Raw genomic sequence first — 20,420 nt, 5'->3', positions numbered from 1 at the left:
CACAACCAGAGTACCTTACTGGGCCAATATAATTTTTTTTTTTTTTTTTTAGAGACAGAGAGAGAGTCAGAGAGAGTGACAGACAGACAGGAACAGAGAGATGAGAAGCATCAATCATTAGTTTTTCGTTGCGTTGTAACACCTTAGTTGTTCATTGATTTCTTTCTCATATGTGCCTTGACCGCGGGCCTTCAGCAGATCGAGTAACCCCTTGCTCGAGCCAGTGACCTTGGGCTCAAGCTGGTGAGCTTTTGCTCAAACCAGATGAGCCCGCACTTAAGCTGGTGACCTCAGGGTCTCGAACCTGAGTCTTCCGCATCCCAGTCCAATGCTCTATCCACTGCGCCACCGCCTGGTCAGGCTGGGACAATATAATTTTTACAAAGTACTTGTTAGGTATTTGGAAGTCCATAAACATAAAATCACCACCTGCCATATTTGCAGGCCATACCCAGAACTCAGTAAGACCTGACCATCCTATCTGAAATCTCTCTCAATTTTCACCACTTCTCATGACCTTCACTGCTAAAATCCTGGCCCAAATTATCATCCTTTATCACCTGTACTACTGCCATGGCCTACTGCTTCCACTCTTGCCTCTACATATTCCAGTTATTCGACAAACAGCATAACCAGAGTAATATATAAGATTGGGCAAAAGCAGGTTTTTAGTTGCTCATATAGAAAATAAGACAATAATTAATAAATAATAAAAGAATAAGCTGTTTCTTGTACTCACAACTGCAAAACTACTTTTGCCCGCCCTGTAAATAGAGCAAACTGCTCTCCTATTTCCGATGTTCTAATGGTTACTCACTCCATTTTGAACAAACTCCTCCACCTAACACAGCTCTACAATCTGCCTAGCACCTTCTGCTTCACCTTGCACTGCTCTCCTGCTGGCTTTCTTTTGGTTCCTGCAACAGCCTCCTCCTCTCCCTTGATCAAGGCCCCAACTCATTACTCTCTACCCATTGTCCAATCTAATATCAGTATAGCACTTATTAGTACCTGAAATTGTTTTATTTATAGTTTACACAGTTACTGTATTTATCCCTCAAATGCACACTCCTTGAAGGCAAGGATCTTATTTGCCTCATTTGTCACTGTATCCCAGCACCTGAACAGAGCCTGGCATAGAGGAAGCATTTAATTAAAGAAAAGAAAGAAGGGAGAGGAGCAATTTTCTAATATACTACCATTTACATTTTGTTGGCCAATACCTTGACTAGGGAAAAATTCACTTTTTATAACCAGTTTAAGGAGGGACTGACTCCATCCAGGATGTTTGGCACTCTTGGGACATTTCTGACAACTGCTCAGCTTAGTCAGCATTTTACCTGATGAAAAGGTTGAACATATGCTTTGAACCTAAGAGAACTCCCTTTTCCCCCATCACAAATGCTGTAGCATTGACAGGCAAAGTACAGAAGATAATTGACTAGAGCTGTGTGACCTGTACTCCCTCCTACACACACGTGCACACACACACACACACACACACACACACACACACACACTGAAAAAGACGCAAACAAGAGCCTCAGTTATGTTTGTACTACAGGCAAAGTACAGAAGATAATTGACTAGAGCTGTGTGACCCTGTACTCCCTCCTAACACACACACGCGCGCGCACACACACGCACACACACACACACACACACACACACACACACACACTGAGAAAGACTGCAAACAGCCTCCGTTATGTCTGTACTATCTAGGCAAGTTCTTTTATAAAAGTCTACTCAGCAGATAGACCTCTGGCTCACCTCTGCACCACCCTGACCTCCATACTTAGCCTACTGGTGTCCAGATCCCTGGAGAATGCATCCCTACCTAGGCATTTAGGTACTAAGCACCTCAGAACATTTTGTCAGCCAGGCTTTGGTCCTTTAGGAAAAGGGACACATCCATACTGATAACTGGAGACTGGTACGAGCTTCTGCTGGTAGCAGTGTCACTCAGTGCACCCACCCCTAGTGGTGCCCCTCCTAATGAATGTCCTTGCTACTTCTCATTTGTGCTATGCATGAAAAGCTCAAGACAACCTCACACATGGGAGTTGGAGGACTAGGACGTTGGAATGTCAGTGATTACCAACCTAGGTGAGCGGAACGTAACTTAAACAGGAGTTTCTCCAGGGGATTTCTCATTGCCTAAACAGACTTTTACCATGACTGCAGCTTGCTATCAAAGGGAAACAGACTTTGGCCCAAGGTATTCATCTATATTATACAGATATTATAGTACAGGTCTCATGAAAATCTTTGGTTATATTCTTAAAATTAGTCATTTACTTCATCTCCCCTCCTAAGACCCCTATTCCTGTTGGGTGGGAATCATCTGTAAAGATTACTGAGACAACAGAGCTGCCTCAGGTTACAGAATGGACAAGGGTTCATGTAAATAGACCCAATCATCCTTTCCTATTATGCTCTTGCCATGTTTTTTATTTGGGGAGGGGGGAGCTGTACATATTTTATACTCCCATCTTCCCTTCCCCCCCCCCCCCCAGAGCTCAGGGCGCTAATTAATTCCTCTTCAAACAAATCTTATTTCTTATGTGCTAACAAATTATGTCCCTACTTCTTACAGACCTGCTTTGTTCACATGCTAGATGGGACCACTCCACGTGTCACATGCTTTCTAATCCCTCATCAAATCTGGTTGAGAAAGTAACTCAAGCAAAGTAAGCCAATCATATTTTCTCTCCTGCGATTTGAAACTGAACACTAAAATACTGTCGGTTAGCTGAAAACTCTGTGTCTTAAAAGTGCTACAGATCTGATGGCTGAAGCCACTGTTTTGGGGCACCCATGGTAAGCAACATGGCAGGAGTAGCTGGTGTTAAGAAAATAGAGCAGACTTGAGAGAGAGAGAGAGAGAGAGAGATGTTTCATTTCTATGATGGCTGGCTGCACTTTAAATTGGAGTGAATTAATGTGCTCTTTGTATATTTTTACTACAAACAAACTTTTTACTTGTATATTTTTAAGTAGATATTTATTTCTTAAAACCAATCATTTTGGACATGCAAAAATATACATCTTCACTGATGTTCTCTCTCTCTGCCAGTTTTTGTTCAAACTCTTTGCTTTCATAATACTATACTGCCTCCCTTTCCTCTTTACGTCTCTCCTTTCACTTCATCTGTAGCCAAAACACCTTCATCATATTCACCATGACTTTAGCGGCCCAGATCTTAGACAGTCTAAGCTTTGATGATAATGAGGGTGGGGTGAGCAGTACATGTGCCAATCTGCTTACTTTTAAGACCAAAGCAACAACATAGATTGAAAGGGGGAAATTATATCTTTCTGAAAGTGAGTAGCAATTCTGTGCTCTTTAGTTAAAGGGGCCCACCATATGACACATCTTGCCCCTATACTCTGATGACAGCACACGTCTTTTCCAAACTGGCCATTATGGATCTAGGTCCAATCTAACATCAATCAGTATAATTTCAGTAATCAGGCTATAATGCAGCGCTGTGTTTCCCAAACTTTTCTGATTAATAAACCTTTTTAAAGTAATATGCAAAATTCCTTGGGAATATTTAAAATCATCTGAAATTCCTTTGTATGACACATGATAGAGCAATTAAGTAAAAATATTTTATCTTAGATCAGCATATTATTAAAGATTTATTATAAGATAAATGTGGCAAAGTCTTTAATTAAACAGATAATATTTAAAAACAAATTTTGATTTCTACTCACAGGAGGCGAACTGTTTTATCATGTGAAGAAAACCATGTTACTAACACGATACTGGGAAATGAGGAATTCCAGCTAAGTTAGTTTTCTGGAAGAATTTAATTTTAATTTACTCCCACAAATCCTAGAACTTTCAAGTGAGTGAAAATCCTTTGAAACTGTGTTATATAATGTGCACCGTCTTCTCAAACAGAATATATTGCACAAACTGGGCACTATTATTGGTTCTTAGGATCATTATTACAGATATCCATTATTTTAACAATTGCTCAGAAGTTATGAAGTCTATAAAACCGATTCTACACTCAATGCTCCAGCCAGCTGTGTGTTTTTGCAGTTTCTTTTCGTGTTTTGTTTAAATAATTTTCCTGTTTTCTCCCTTGTTGTCTGGTAACTTTAATTAATGGTACCATTACTTTTCCTACTTTCCACTTTTCAACAAACTTCAGGAAAGCATGAGAAAACAAATCTACTGATGTAAATAAACATGTTCACATATACTAACTGTGCTTAAGTGCTCATGGAAGCATCATTCATAATAGCTAAAAAGTAGATACAATCCAAATGTTCTTCAACTGATGAAAGGATAAACAGAATGTGATATATACATACAATGGATTATTATTCAGCTATAAAAAGGAATGAACTGATACACAGTACAACATGGGTGAGCCTTGAAAACATGTGAAGTAAAAGAAGCTAGATAGAAAAGGCTGCATAGTATATATATGATTCCATTTATATGAAATGTGCAGAATAGACAAATCCACAGAGATAGAAAATAGATTAGTGATTACCACGGGCTGGGGGTGTGGTGGGGAATGAAGAGTAACTGCTAACAGGCCCTGGCTGGATAGCTCAGTTGATTAGAGTGTCATCCTGACACGTCAACGTTGCAGGTTGGGTCCTGGGTCAGAGCACATTCAAGAATCAACCAATGAATGCATAAATAAGTGGAACAACAATTTGATGTTTCTGTTTCTCTCTCAAATCAATAAAAAACAAAACAAAACAAAAAAACAACCTAAAAAAGAGTACTAATGAGTATGGGTTTCTCTTTGGGGTGATGAAAAGAAATGTTCTGAAATTAGATGGTGGTAGTGGTGATGGCTGTACAACTAGGTGAATACCATTGTTTTTTGTTTTTTGGTATGTGAATTATATCTCAATAAACCTGTTTTTTTTTTTAAAAAAAATGGAAATCATGTACTTAAAACTGTCAAAAAATTAAAAGATGAATTTACACCCAATTGTATTAAAAAAAAGACGGACTTAGCACCAAACGCATATTGAAATGTAGTCTGTAGGTTGATATTTAATTTGTGGTATAGTATCAAAAAACAAACTGCTTTTATAACCTCATATCCTCATATTAAAATTCTTTCATTCTGAGCTTATAAAAATCAAGTGTTTATTTTGATAATTTGGATATTTAGTTTTTAAATATAAAGGTAGGGCCCTGGCCGGTTGGCTCAGTGGTAGAGCGTCGGCCTGGCGTGCAGGAGTCCTGGGTTCGATTCCTGGCCAGGGCACACAGGAGAAGTGTCCATCTGCTTCCCCACCCCTCCCCCTCTCCTTCCTCTCTGTCTCTCTCTTCCCCTCCCGCAGCCAGGGCTCCACTGGAGCAAAGTTTGCCCGGGCACTGAGGATGGCTCTGTGGCCTCTGCCTCAGGTGCTAGAATGGATCTGATTGTGGCAGAGCGACGGCCCAAGGTGGGCAGAGCATTGCGCCCTGGTGGGCATGCCGGGTGGATCCTGGTGGGGCGCAAGCAGGAGTCTGTCTGACTGCCTCCCCGTTTTCAGCTTCGGAAAAATACAAAAAAATAAAATAAATAAATAAAATAAAATATCAAGGTAGGAGAAATAATTTCATGCTACTCCTTGGGAGAAGTTTTCAGCAAGCAATGCACTGTAGATATTTAAAAAAAATTTTTATTGAATTTATTGGGGTGACACTGGTTAATAAAATTATACAGGTTTCAAGTGCTCAATTCTACTATGTGACCTCTGTACATAGCACTGTGTGTTCATCACCCCAAGTCAAGTCTCCTTCCATCTATCTCCCCTCTACCCTCCACCCCCACCCCTACCACCCTTTCTCTCTGCCTTCCCCATACTGTTGTCTGTATGGATAAGATTGCTTTTCTTTGCTTAATCCCTTCACGTAGATCTTTATTACCAATAAATGAAAACCCAAGATGGATAGAATAACCCTGTATTTTTTCCTTATTTTCAAGTGTTTAAATCTTTCCTTTTTAGAATTGTAAATATGTAAAACAGAGAATGATAGATTATAATAAAATGAACATACAGCTATCTACAAAACCAGTTGTATAGTAAATTTAAAATGAATTCCTTTTAGAACAAACCTCTTCCTTATTTAATAATACATGAAGTCTTTCAATTGACAATCCATTTTAGGAATGAAAACATTTTCATTTGAGTTGGCCCCTCCTATATTTCATGAGATTCAACAGACAATCTTTATCTTACTCTTGGTATATGGCAAACCAATCTGGAATTATTTCTCTAGAGTGGCCTTAAGCATAGTAAATTTGACACTAAATTTGCTGCAAAGGCAACAAAAGCAAAAATACACAAGTGGGACTACATTAAACTGAAAAGCTCTGTACAGCAAAGGAAACCATCAACAAAATGAAAAGGTAACCTACAGAATGGGATATTTGCAAATCATATATCTGATAAAAGGTTAATATCCAAAATATAAAGAACTTATACAAGTCAATGGCAACGCCTCCCCAAACAATTCAATTACAAAATGGAAAGAGAATCTGAACAAAGAAGATATACAGATGGCCAACAGGTACATGAGAAGGTGTTTATCATCACTAATCAAGGAAATGCAAATAAAAAACCCAGTACCACCTCTCACCCATTAGAATAGCTACTATCAAAAAACAAGAGAAGTGTTGGTGAGGATGTGGACAAAAGAGAAGCCTTGTACACCACTGGTGCAGCCAGCATGGAAAACAGTATGGAGGTTCTTTAAAAAGTTAAAAATAGAACTACCATATAATAAAGCAATTCTACTTCTGGGCATTTATTCTAGTGAGATGAAAACACTAACTTGAAAAGATATCTGCACCCACATATTCATAGCAGCATTCACAATAGCCAATATGTGGAAACAACCTAAATATCCTTCGATAAATCAATGATGAAGAAAATAACATATACATGTACACAACAGACCATTATTCAGCCATAAAAAAAACAGAAATCCTGCCATTTGTGATAACATGGGATGAACCTTGAAGGCAAATAAGTCAGACAGAGAAAAACAAATATTTATAGATGGAATTAAAAAAAGAAAAAAAGAAGAACTGAACTCATATATACAGAGAAAGACTGCTGGTTGCCAGCAGTGAGGGGTGGGAAGTGTGCAAAATGGGTGAAGGTGGTCAAAGGTACAAACTTCCAATTATAAAATAAGTAAGTCTTGGGGATGTAGTATATACAGCATGTTATTATAGTTAATAATACTCCAGTGTATATTTGAAAGTTGCTGAGAGAACAGATCTTAAAAATTCTCATCAAAAGAAAAAGAATTTTAACTATGTGTAGTAATGGATGTTAACTTGTCTTATTGTGGTGATCATTTTATAATATATCCATATGTTGAATCATTATGTTGTACACATACAGCTAAAAGGTCAATTATATCTCAATAAAAAAAAGTGTAATGATCAAAAACCACTAAAGAGGATGCTAAGCTGATGACAGTGGAGATCATGACCACATTCAACCAATCTCTTCTAACCACTGTCCACATCACATCACTCAAATTGTAGTTTTTAAACGGGAAGAACATTTAAATGATTAGTTTATTAATTTCCAAAAAATCAATTATTGATATAGGAACTATAATTGCCCTCAATGATATGAACTAATTCTAAGGTCAGTTTATAAGCTAATTCTAAAATTTCACACAGAAAATGTATAAGAAGAGTAAAGACAACTTTGGGGTAGAGGGAACAAAGACAAAGTAAGAACAGCATTTTTCCCTAAACTGAGCAATGGGGAAGAAGTGTTCATTGTATTGCTATGTGTTACGCCTTACACATGTTTTACAAATGTGCTATAGTCATTTACTGTTTAATTATTAGAAAAGAAGAAGACTGTGTCAAGAAAAATATCTATATATAATATAAACCTATAGGAATTAACAGTGTATTAATGCCACAGAAATAAAGATCAATGGAACTAGTAGAGTACTAAAACCAACCTAGGAATATAAGAATTTATTAACTAATAATTTGATGTCACTTACAAAAATTATATTCCAAAAGAATAGCCAATTGAACAGGATTCTTCCCTTTCACTACTCACAAAAATAAATTACAGATGAATTAAAGACCTAAATTTTATATAAAAATATAAGAAAATGTAAGATTCTATGTTTATATCTTAGGGCAGGAAAGACATCCATTAAAAAGTTAGTTTTAAAAAAAGCAGTAAAATCAAAAGCCATAAAGGCAAATATAGGTAAATTTGACATCAACATTAAAAACTATTACTAACAAAGGGAGAGGACACTAACAGATTGAAGGAAAATGTGTCATTTTTATAATAAAGAATGGGTATCTACAAAATTAAAAAAACTTCTACAAATAAATGAGACAAGTGTTTTTATGCTGTGTGTAAAAGAAGAAATGAAGCGTGCTTAAAAAATAAAAAGTTAAACTCTCTTATGCAAAAGAAGCTGAAGGTGGTGCAGTGGCTCCCGGAAAGCTCAGAGACACCAGCGTTCTGGCTCACTGAAGGCCATCCTCACGGTCTAGGATGGCTCAGTCCTGCGGGTGGGTGAGGGACACCCAGGTCCTGAGAGCTCTGGGAAGCAGAGTTTGAAAGAGAAGGGACATAAGGAGTGCTGGGAAAAGTGAATTTAGCAAAAGCCTGAGGGAGGTGAGGGTGGGAGGGTTGTAGATCTTAGGAGAAAGCAAAGGTCCTGAGGCAGGAACATAGCTAATTTGTTGGACGAAAAACAAGGAACCATTTTTGACTGGGACAAGTAAGCACAGGGGAGAGCAGCAGATGCGGTCAGAGAAGTAGGGCGTAGTTAAGATTATGGGGCACCTTGTAGGTAAGTATAAAGCCTCTGAGCTGAGAACTTTATTTAACAGGTACCTCAGGGGCTGTGTTGAGACTAGCACAAGGACAGGCTCAGGGAAAGAGTGAGGCTGTAATAATCCAGGTGAGACATAATGGTGGTTTGGACATCATTTATAACTGGAAGTTTGCACCTTTCGACCACCTTCACCCATTCTGAACACCTCCCACCCCAGGCCTCTGGTAACCACCGGTCTGTTCTCTGTATCTATGAGTTTTTGTCTTGTTTTTTTACATTCCACATATGAGTGAGTAGAAATAGTGGGATGTGACCAATTCTAGAGACACTCTGAAGGTAGAGTCAACAGGTCTCACTGACAGACTGAATGTTGGGTCAAAGAGAAAGAAGAGAGCTCAAGGATTGGCCTGGACCAGAAAAACGGAGCTGCTATTTTTTTGAGACTATAGGGGAAAGCCGGCTTTGAGGGGAAAATCAGTTCAGTTTAGGGTTGTCTGTTAGATACCCAATGGAGATGTCACGTAGGCACTTTGATTTCAGAGTATGAGATTCAGAGAAGAGGTCTAACTTGTAAATATAACTAGTAGTCACTGATGTGTAGTTGCTGCTGTCTAGATAGTATTTAAAGTCACGAGACTGAGTAAAACGCCAATGAAATAGGATTGATAAGGAAAAACAGAGATTTCAGGAGTAAGTAGTGCTCTAACTTTGGAGGTGAGAAAGATGATAAGTGAGGTCTGACCAGGCAGTGGCACAGTGGATAGAGAGTTGGACTGGGACGCAGAGGACCCAGGTTCGAAACCCCGAGGTCACCGGCTTGAGTGCAGGCTCACCAGGTTGAGCACGGGATCGCTGGCTTGAGCGTGGGATCATAGACATGACACCATGGTTGCTGGTTTGAGTCCAAAGGTTGCTGGTTTGAGGCCCAATGTCGCTGGCTTGAACTCAAGGTGGCTGGCTTGAGCAAGGGGTCTCTCAGTCTGCTGTAGCCCCCCCAAACCCCTGCCAGACAAGGCACATACGAGAAAGCAATCAATGAACAACTAAGGAGCCACAACGAAGAATTGATGCTTCTCATCTCTCTCCCGTCCTGTCTGTCTGTCCCTGTCTGTCCCTCTCTCTTTGTCTCTCTCTCTTTCTTTCTTTTTTTTTTTTCCAAAATTTCTTATTTATTTACTTTTTTATATTTTATTTATTCATTTTTATTAGAGAGAGAGGGGGGAGAGAGAGAGAGGGAGAGATAGAGAGAGAACAGGGGGAGGAGCAGGAAGCATCAACTCCCATATGTGCCTTGACCAGGCAAGCCCAGGGTTTCGAACCGGCAACCTCAGTGTTCCAGGTCGACACTTTATCCACTGCGCCACCACAGGTCAGGCACTCTCTCTCTCTCTTTCTCTCTCTTTCTCTCTCTCTCTCTCTCTCTCTCTCTCTCTCTCTCTCTCACACACACACACACACACAGAAAAAAGAAAAAGAAAGATGATGAGGAACTAGCAAAAAAAACCAACAAAAAACTAAGTAAGAACCTCCAGTAAGGTAGGAGGAAATCCAGAGAAGGCAGTGTGCTAAGAGAAGAAAGCGTTTCAAAGGAAGGAATAATCAACTGTGCAAATGCTGCGGAAAGGTCAAATAAAAGAAATACTGAGAACTGACTGAATGGATTTAGTGGTGTGGAGGTCTTCAGTGGGGGGTAGAGGCCTGATTGGTGTGAACTGAAGAGAGACTGGTGGAAAGGAACTGAACTTTATGAGTTAGACAACTGGAGAGAGAAACAGATTTAGAGGGGAATGCAGGGTCAAGAGAGAGGTTGGTCCTGTATTACAAGGCACTGTATTTCTAATACCTAATACTGTGCCTGTCACACAGTGATAACTCAATAAATATTTGCTGATTGAACTAAGTAAGGTCACTAGTCACTGAATGAGGAAATAGTCTTAGCTCTAGAGGCTTAACAGCTGATAGAGTGAAATGTTAGGATTCTTAAACCAAATAAAAGAACTGCCTTTATTCTCCTACTATGCCTGAAAACTCTTTAGTTTTGAAAACTATGCCTTATAGTCCTAGAACAGATTTCCCCTAATATGAAAGGAAGAGCAACAGAAGTCAACAAACACATGCCCTACAAGAAAATATACTTTTAATTCTAGATAGATACAATCTTTACAATTACCTCTTGCATTTGGGGCTCTGTTACTTTGTATCAAGGGGTACAACAGGGACCCCACTCCTCTAGTATTCATGACTCACTATGAACTAAAATGTTATATTTTAGTGAACTAATATGTTATATTCTATTTGCAAAAAGAATATAACAATGCAAAAAGAATATAACAATGAGGTTTATGCCCTCAACTAGTAAACACTATTCTTTACTAATAATCTTTGGCATTTTTCAACCCCTACAGTTTTGTTCTGCTGGTAGATGACAACTCGTAGAAACACGAAGAGCAAAACTAACCTGTAAGCCTTCCAGTGCCTGGTTAAGATTGCCAAGGAGGCAGAAATGGACAAGAGACAGACTGGCAGTGGCTGTCTGTATGACAAAGTCTTCAACTTAACAGTATTCACACAACCTTTTGGAAACCAAAGTTCATTTAGTGTTCTCTTCACCTTTTCTCTGAGCTCACTGAGGTCCTACTCCTCCAACTTCTATCCATACCTTTAATCATGATCAATGAAAAAGGTTTTAAAGTATGAGAAATTTTACATGCATGCAACTGGAATATCAAGCTATTAATATCAAGTTGTTTAGGAAAAATACAGCTGCAAAAAATACTCCTGGAAATCTGACAGCTAGATACATATTCCCTGACATAGCCAAGTATTCTTTTCAACATGCCAACAATCTGGTCTTTGTTCATCAGTTCAATGGGAGGATGATGTCAGGGTCACTGGAGCCCAGATCACTGCTGGCCTTTAGGAGCATTATGGCTTTCCAGATAAGAAAGAGACTAAGGGCCTAATTTCCAACATCTGAGTCTCTAGGGTTCTAGCAAAATATTTCCTTAGTGAAAAAAACAAAGTCTCCAAAACAAATACATGCAAGACCCCTCTGAAATGGGGAAGACAGGTAATCAGGTATCTTTGAGTTATCTCCCTAAAAAGTTGGAAGTGTTTGGATAACCAATACTCTGCGTACCTATCACAGACACATATAAGACACCTGTCCCTCCCTTACCATACCATTTTTCAGATAAACTTCTCAAAAGATTTTCCCAACATTTACCATTTCCATTTCCTTACTTTTTACCCATCGCAATCTAGTTTCTGCCTCTTCCCATCTAAAATCATTCTTGCTGAGGTCAAAGACTTCATCTTGCTAAATTCAACAGATCATTTTCAGTCTACATCTTTACTTGATGACTCTTTATCTTGCCTTTTATGACACATCTTAAACTGGAATTAGAGTCTAAAATAAACACCTAAGACAAAAATCAAGCGTAGTTGAAATTACTCTTGAAAATCCTTTAAATGGCTCATGAAATAAGGCATACTTGTTGTGTATACAACACTATGCAGTAAATGAACAGCATATATTTAAAGGCAAAACAAACAGTAAGTATAGATGCAAAATAAAACTTCACTCTCTCATCCAATTAAAAACACCTTCAAGCCTAACAAGGCAGTGGTGCAGTAGGTAGAGTGTCGGACTGGGACGCAGAGGATCCAGGTTCAAAACCCCAAGGTCACCAGCTTGAGTGCGGGCTCATCCGGCTTGAGCGTGGTACCACAGACATGACCCTACAGTTGCTGGCTTGAGCCCAAAGGTTGCTGGCTTGAGGAAACGGTCACTCGCTCTGCTTTCGCCCCGCCCCCCTGTCAAGACGCATATGAGAAAGCAATCAATGAACTAAGGAAACTAAGGAGCTGCAACAAAGAATTGATGCTTCTCATCTCTCTCCCTTCCTGTCTGTCTGTCCCTATCTGTCTCTCTCTGTCTCTGTTACAAAACAAACAAAAAAACACCTTCAAGTATATTGAGTTAAGTTTGCATGCCTTGCCTGACCAGGCAGTGGCAACAAAGAATTGATGCTTCTCATCTCTCTCCCTTCCTGTCTGTCTCTATCTGTCCCTCTCTCTGTCTCTATATATCACACACACACACACACACACACACACACACTTTGCATGCCTTAATTGCAAGGAGCATTCCACAGTACCTCTCTAGCCACTTCTCGTTCTTTTGCTGGGACTATTATCCTCCTTTATCCAACTTTGAAATCCTGAGCTTTCTTCTCAAAAAAAAAATTCTTTTTAAAATTTTTAATTGATTTTAGCAAGAGAGGAAAGGAGAAAGAGAAAGAAAATCAAGCTGTTCCTGTATGTGCCCTGACTGAGGATCGGACAGGCTGTTTTTGTGCTTCGGGACGATGCTCTAACTAACCAACTGAGCGATCCAGCCAGGGTGTCTCTTCTTAATTTCTATCAATGGTTCTCAATTCCACTGCTTAGTGGAATTGCTTGAAGAGCTTTTAAAAATCCCAGGCTATAATTTGGACCAAGTAAACAGAAACAGAAATTTCTAGTATTTTTTAATCATTCAATGTTTCCAATGTGCAGCCAAGATGAGAATCACTGTTTCATACTCTTTTCCTAAAGCAGGGAGCACACACTCAAATGCCTTTATGGTCAGAGAAGTAAATGAGCAAAGCGGGCCAAGCATAAATTTTAGGGAGTGGTGGGCTCTTTGGTGAACTAGAAAGCAGCTGGGATTAGCTGTAACTTAGCTCCAATCAACTGTTGCCATATGGGAAAGCCTGCTCAGTAGAGCCACATCTTCTCATTTTTAAAGAAAAACTCCAAATCTGGATTTTCATGGCAAATCTTTAGATTTTAAATTATTGTCAACTAACTCAAATTAACAACAGAAATCACTGTATCTGGAAAACAAACACATCTGTAAGCCAGATTCAGCTGTGGGCTGTAGGTTTACAACCATGCTCTTGACGAACCCATCCATACCTTTCAATTTACACCTAAAAACTTGTGTCCCCAGCTCAGCCCACTCCTCTGGGCTCTGGATTTGAATTATCAGATACTTATATGACATTTCCACCCATCCCAAAGTGAAATGTGATTTTAAACCCATCTTAACACTATTTATCCAGTGTTCTCTATCGCAGGTAACACCTCCACCGTTCATCTGGTTGGGCAAGCCAGAGCTCAGGGAGATAGAATCAAAACCTATCAGTTATGCCTCCTAAATATATATCCTGTCTCCATCTACTTCACTCCATCTGCTCTGCTACCACCTTGATCACAGCTACCGCCTTTTCTCTTCCAACTTTTCCATAGTGTATTTGCTGGCTCAGGTTGCTATCACAAAATAACATGGACTGGGTGGCTTAAGAAATTTATTGAATTACCAGATCAGTGTCCAGCAGGGTCAGTTTCTAGTGAGGACACTCTTCTCGGCTTCTCACTGTGTGCCCACATGGACTTTCCTCCCTCTTCTTCTTATGAAGCCGCTAATTTTATCAGATTAGTGATAAAATTCTGATGACCTCATTTACCCTTCTTTACCTCCTAAGGACTATTTCCAAATATAGTCATACTGGGGGGTTAGGGCTTAAAAATATTAATTTTGGGGGGACACCATTCTATAGCACACAATAACATTAATTAGGGTCACTTGTCTCACACATTCACTCTTGTTTCCTTCTAAACCATCTTCTCCAATGACCTGAGTGTCTTTTACAAACACAAATATATATTTATAAGTATGTGTATGTACACATTTGACTTACCTATTCCACTTCTAGGACTCTATCTTAAAATATAATATATACACGTAAACTGGCATAAATGGAGTACTACTTGCTTCAGTAAATTACTGGAAACAATTTAAATGTCCATCAAAGAGTGGTTACATAATCTGTAGCACATTCGTATAATGGAATATTACACAGTCATTCAAAAGAATCAGGAAACTATATATTGAAATGGAAAGATTTCCAAGACATTTTTCAGAGAACAAAACAAGGAACAAAACAGTGTGTATACACTATGCTAGCATGTGTGTAAGCAACAGGAGGAAAGAAGATGCAGTTGCTTGAATGCCCACAGGAAATGTCTAGATATATGCCTCCTAAATGTATCTCCTGTATCCATCTACATACTTCTCTCCATCTCATTTGAATCCCAGCATTTTGTTACAGTAAGTTATTGGAAACCAGTAATGGTGCTTATCCTTTTGGAAGGTTTTGGGGAAATGGCAGCTGGGGAGAGATTTAGGACCACTGCAGACATTCTGATTTAATGGACTTGGAGAATGGCCCAGTAATTAGTATTGTTTTAAGTTCCTCTTGTGATTCTAATGAGCAGGCTGAACTGAGAACTGCTGCTTGAGAGAGCCTTCACTAACTTGCCCAGCTTCATTGTTATCCTGCCCCTAAACACTCTCCTTGCTCCAGCCACACACTGAGGGCTCAGGTCGTTCCTTCTGCAGGAACGTTGTACCCCTAAGCTTCACCTTGTAGCTTCTATTTATCCTTCAGAGTCTACCTCTCCTTAAAGTTCTTTTCTCAAGGTAACTTTCCTAGTTTCCAAACTAGGTCAAGATCCCTGTTTTAAGTATTCACAGCATACTGGACTTCTCCCAGAATTTATCACAATTGTAATGAGGCTACTACATCATTATACATATATGCTTCTGCCACTCTGTAGACAGTAATGTTCAGAAGTGCAAAGACCACATTAGTTGTTTTTACCACTAGATTCCCAGACCTAAATAGTGTCTGGTCCTGCATCTCTTGGAGCAATATATTTGCTGATTTATCTCCATGGGCAAGACAAAAAAAAGACAGGATAAACAAATGGGACTATATCAAACTAAAAAGCTTTTGCACAGCTAAAGACAGTACAAACAGAATAAAAAGACAAACTACACAATGGAAGAACATATTTGACAATACGTCTGATTAGGGGTTAATAACCAAAATTTATACAGAACTTGTAAATCTCAACATCAGAAATATAAGCAATCCAATCAAAAATGGGCAAAAGAAATGAATAGACACTTCTCCAAAGAGGACATACAGATGGCCAATAGGCGTATGAAAAAATGCTCAACATCATTAATCATTAGAGAAATGCAAATTAAAACCACAAGAGATATCACCTCACACCAGTCTGAATGGTGCTCATCAACAAAACAACACAGAATAAGTGCTGGCAAGAATGTGGAGAAAAGGGAACCCTCCTGCACTGCTGGTGGGAATGCAGACTGGTGCAGCCACTGTGGAAAACAGTATGGAGATTCCTCAAAAAATTGAAAATCGAACTGCCTTTTGACCCAGCTATCCCACTTTTAGGAATATACCCCAAGAACACCATAACACTGTATGAAAAGAAGAAATGCACCCCCATGTTTATGGCAGCATTGTTCACAATAGCGAAGATCTGGAAAGAGCCCAAGTGTCCGTCAGAGGACGAGTGGATAAAAAAGCTTTGGTACTATGGATAAGTATATACTATGGAATACTACTCAGCCATAAGAAATGATGACATTGGATCATTTACAATAACATGGATGGACCTTGATAACATTATACAGAGTGAAATAAGTGAATCAGAAAAAAACTAAGAACTATATGAATCCATACATAGATGGGACATAAAAATGAGACTCAGAGACATGAACAAGAATGTGATGGCAACACACACAACAGGAGTGGGGGTTTGGGGGGAGGGGGGATGGGGCAAGGAAGGAGAGAGGGGTTGGGGGAGGGGAGGGGCACAAAGAAAACCAGATAGAAGGTGACAGAAGATAATTTGACTTTGGGGGAGGGGTATACAGCACAATCAAATGTCAAAATAATCTGGAGATGTTTTCTCTCAACATATGTACCCTGATTTATCAATGTCACTGCATTAAACTTAATAAATAAAATGAAAAAAAATAGTGTCTGGTCCTGGCCGGTTAGCTCAGTTGGTTAGAGCATCATCTAGATACACCAAAGTTGCGGGTTTGATGCCCCATTAGGGCACACACAAGAATCAACCAGTGAATGCATGGCTGGGTAGACCAGCAAATCAATGCTTCTTTCTTTCCTCTCCTTCCTCTCTAAAATCAATCAATAAATTAAAAATGTGTCTGGCTGACAAACTAGGCCCTTCCTCAGACATCTGTCAAATAAATGAATACGACTGCTTCTGCCCTCAAGCTTAGCATAGTAGATAAAAATCAACACATAAGCAAATGAAGACAATGCAGTGTCACTGGTGTTAGGGATGCAGTCTGTTTAGAACAGTGGCTCTCTGGTGGGGGTAATCTGGGTCCTCCCAGAGGACTCCTGGCAATGTTTGGAGGCATTTTTGACTGTTATAACTGTGTGGGTTGTGTGACTGTTGAGGTGTCACAACTGGGGGTGGGGTGGGGTGGGAGGTAATACTGATTTCCATTAAGTAGAGGTCAGAAATGCTTCTAAGCATCCTATAATGCACAGGATAACCCCAACAACAAAGAACTATCTGGACCAAATGTTGGTGCTATGGACAAAACCCTCTAGTTTAGAGAGGTGATGATAATGCCCCAAAGGGTAGTCACGTCTACTCCAGGTGGTGGGTTTATTTTTGGGGGGGTGGGTCATCAAGAAATTTCAGAGAGGAAGTATGCATAGCTTTAGCCGCATATTGAAAGTTGGTAGAGGCCATGCCCACGGAGACTCTGTCAGGGTTATGGCTTGAACAGGTGCCCCTCAAGTACCCCATATTCCAAAATTACTCATCTCCTTTATTCCCTTCTTGCTGAAACAATATGTTCATTCTCTTAGGGCAGCTGGTTTCAGCCAAATATTAAGGCCAAATCAATTCATACTCGGATAAAGTCTGATAGCCCCTTCACACTCCAGAATGTTAAGCTGCATTTTAAAACACGCAAATACTTACGAATACAAATAAATCTTTAACTGCTTTATGTTTGGATTGTTAATGGATAAAGGTATTTTTGAACCCCCAAACCGGATTAGTCCTAATAAAGTTTTCTGTTTTTAAAAAACAACTTTTGTTTCCCCTGTCCTCAATTTCTGAGCTCCCAGATTTATAAAAGATTCGAGTTTTTCTCACAAGTATCTCATAAGTTAGTTCTCTGCCAGAGAATATAGGAGAGCCATTTGGATACATGAATGTGAATAAACTGTATGTATAAATTAGGAGTGATCTATAGGTTTTTAAAGTAGAAATCACGGATACTACTAAAAGAAATGAAAATGAGATGATTTTTAATGGCATTACCAAGAAAGAAAACAGTTTTTCTACAACACAAGCCTGCTGCCTACTGAGGTGGATGTACATGCTCTGACCTAGCATGGCAATTCTTAGGGTCTCAGCACCGAGTGTTCTGTTTTAAAAGAAAATGAGGCCTGAAACTAATGAAGAACAAAGAAAAATGCCTGGCACCAAATGTTTGGGGGCTGTTTTGTACATGACTGATCTGAGGAGGAACATTTCCTTAGTTTCAGACGGCACTACAAATCATGCTTTTTTGCTTACGTGTTAAGAATTTTTATTTCGTGCTTTCAGACATTTCCTAATAAGAAAATACCTTATAATTTACAAATAGCAATTTACCCTCCCTTACATTTGGTGACCACGAAAACTGGATAAAATTTCCCTACGCTTTACCAGAGTCGGAAGATTGAGAATAATGTGAGCACAACAGAGTTCAGATGCAACATCAACTACAAGCCCGGCCAGCTGGTTTCCATCGAGAGGTCCCCCAGGAGAAAGCCCCTGCAAGGCGACGGCCGGTCGGCGAGCGAATGAGACCCACGGGGTCGACGAGGGAATGAGACCCACCAGGGCGGCCCGAGAGCGGCTGCAGGGCTGGGTCGGGGTACGCCCGGCCTCCGTTTACCTTTGTTTCAGGTATTCCCGCTCCAAGCCGGGCCGGGAATCCCGCCCAAGGCCCGGAGCTGGTGACACATCCTTCTTTGGCCAAGTCGGGCCGAGGTTGGGCCGAGGTTGGGCAGAGGGGGCGGGGAAGGAAAATAAAGCCTCAGCGCCTAACGACGTGACTCTCAGTTCTTCCAAAACGTTGGCATTTGTTTCTCTGCCAAGCTTTCCGGTTAACAAGTTCCCGAGGGCTGCGCGGGCGAAATGGCCTAGGAGCTCCGCAAGTGGGAGCGCGCAGGCCGTCCGCCGCCTTCCCTCCTCTGTGGGCACCCCCTCGGCAAGCGGTTTCCACACCTCCCGGGCTGCCACGGCTCGGGACCGAGCTGGGCGTGCGGAGGCGCCAGCACCGCCTCGAACCCCGACTTCGCGGCTCTGCTAGCCGAGCCAGCTCTGCGCGACCGCGCCGACCCCTCGGGCCAGGCCGGTCCCCGCCCCCAGGCTCCGGCCCCGCCCGCCGGGCCTCGGCGTACCGCCCCCCGGCCTGGCAACAACCCTCCTACCCGGCCAGGGGCGCTTGGGCTCCAGGCCGCGCGGCGGGCGTCCCTGCGCCTACCTTAGTGCCCGCGGCTCCTCCTCCGGCTGCTGCCTCGGCTCGCGGACTGCGCTTGCAGCCAGTGATCCCGGCGGCGCGGGATATAGAGCTGCGAGGGCGGCGCGTGAATAGCTGAGGCCCAAGAGCGCCCCGCCCGGCCGCCCGGCCCCTCGTCCCCTGCGTCCCCACCCTCGACCGCGGGCCCAGAGCCCGCCCCGCCCCTCCAGCCAGGCCCCGCCCCACACACCGATCCCAGCCAGGAAGGGGGCCGCCAGGGGCGCCGCGAGAGCCGCCGCTGCCGCCGCGGGTGGAGTGCCCTGTATGGCGGCTCCTCAGGGACGCGATTCCTAGTACGTACTTACTACCATTGGAGAAGCGAGTCTTTCGGGTTTGTTATTTCCGTGACTGTTATTATCATTATCATAATTCTCATCGTCATTGATTGTTTTGCCCTCCTTCAGCGGACTGGATTGTTCCTTTGAAGCCAGAGGCAGCGGACAGTGTTAACCTCGCCGCTGCCTGGACACTCCGTTTCACTCCGAACCTCCCAGGGGCCCGCACCTGCGCCACTTTCCGTGGTGAAGTAGTGAACAAGTTTGAAGATATATTTATTTTTAAACCATTATAGTGTTAAATATTAACACACAAACAGAAAGCCATAATAAACTAATGCACAACTTAATGAATTATTCTGAGAAATTGCTCCCTGTAACCACTTCCTATTTAACGCCTTGTAGATGGTCTGACTTAACCTCATCAATAGCTGGGAGGACACAGCCTGGGAAGGGCCTCCTAAAATTGCTTTCCTCCTAACTGCCACAAGAACTCAAAGACCACCTGTCAATAATTATGTATTCTCCAAGAACACATTTGTAAGATGTAAATTTTCCCAGAATTAGGAACCTTCAATTGAGAGTGTATTTGTAAAATTATTAATTAAAAAGATAAAAAACAAATATATATTTATGCAACTAACTTAATGTTAATCTATCATGAGATTGAGCCTGATTTGTGCAGTGGAATGCTGAGGTTGCCGGTTTAAAAACCCTGGGCTTGCCTGGTCACGGCACATATGGGAGTTGATGCTTCCTGCCTCTCCCCGCCCCCCCCCCCTCTAAAATGAATAATAATAAAAAAAGATTGAATGGCATGAGTAAAGAGCACCAAGGGGTGGGGATGGGAGGT

The 20,420-nt window shown here is 41.1% G+C and overlaps 1 protein-coding gene across 4 annotated transcripts in view; it reads right to left on the bottom strand.

Moving 5' to 3' along the window:
- PPP2R3A (protein phosphatase 2 regulatory subunit B''alpha) overlaps positions 1-19,709 on the bottom strand; it is a 255,934-nt gene extending 236,225 nt beyond the window's left edge. For 2 of the 4 annotated variants that reach the window (XM_066352128.1, XM_066352132.1), the window contains exon 1: positions 19,257-19,416. The gene's annotated coding sequence lies outside the window, so the exon portion shown is untranslated. Of the gene's footprint in view, positions 1-18,665; positions 19,119-19,256; positions 19,417-19,593 lie in introns of those variants that run through there. The other 2 variants (XM_066352130.1, XM_066352129.1) reach the window with 2 other exon arrangements.
- Between the last annotated feature and the right edge of the window lie 711 nt (positions 19,710-20,420).

The sequence above is a fragment of the Saccopteryx leptura genome, chromosome 10, assembly GCF_036850995.1.
Source record: "Saccopteryx leptura isolate mSacLep1 chromosome 10, mSacLep1_pri_phased_curated, whole genome shotgun sequence".
Taxonomy (NCBI): domain Eukaryota; kingdom Metazoa; phylum Chordata; class Mammalia; order Chiroptera; family Emballonuridae; genus Saccopteryx; species Saccopteryx leptura.
Note: the sequence above shows the minus strand (reverse complement) of the source record. Positions and strands in the feature narration are given on the sequence as shown.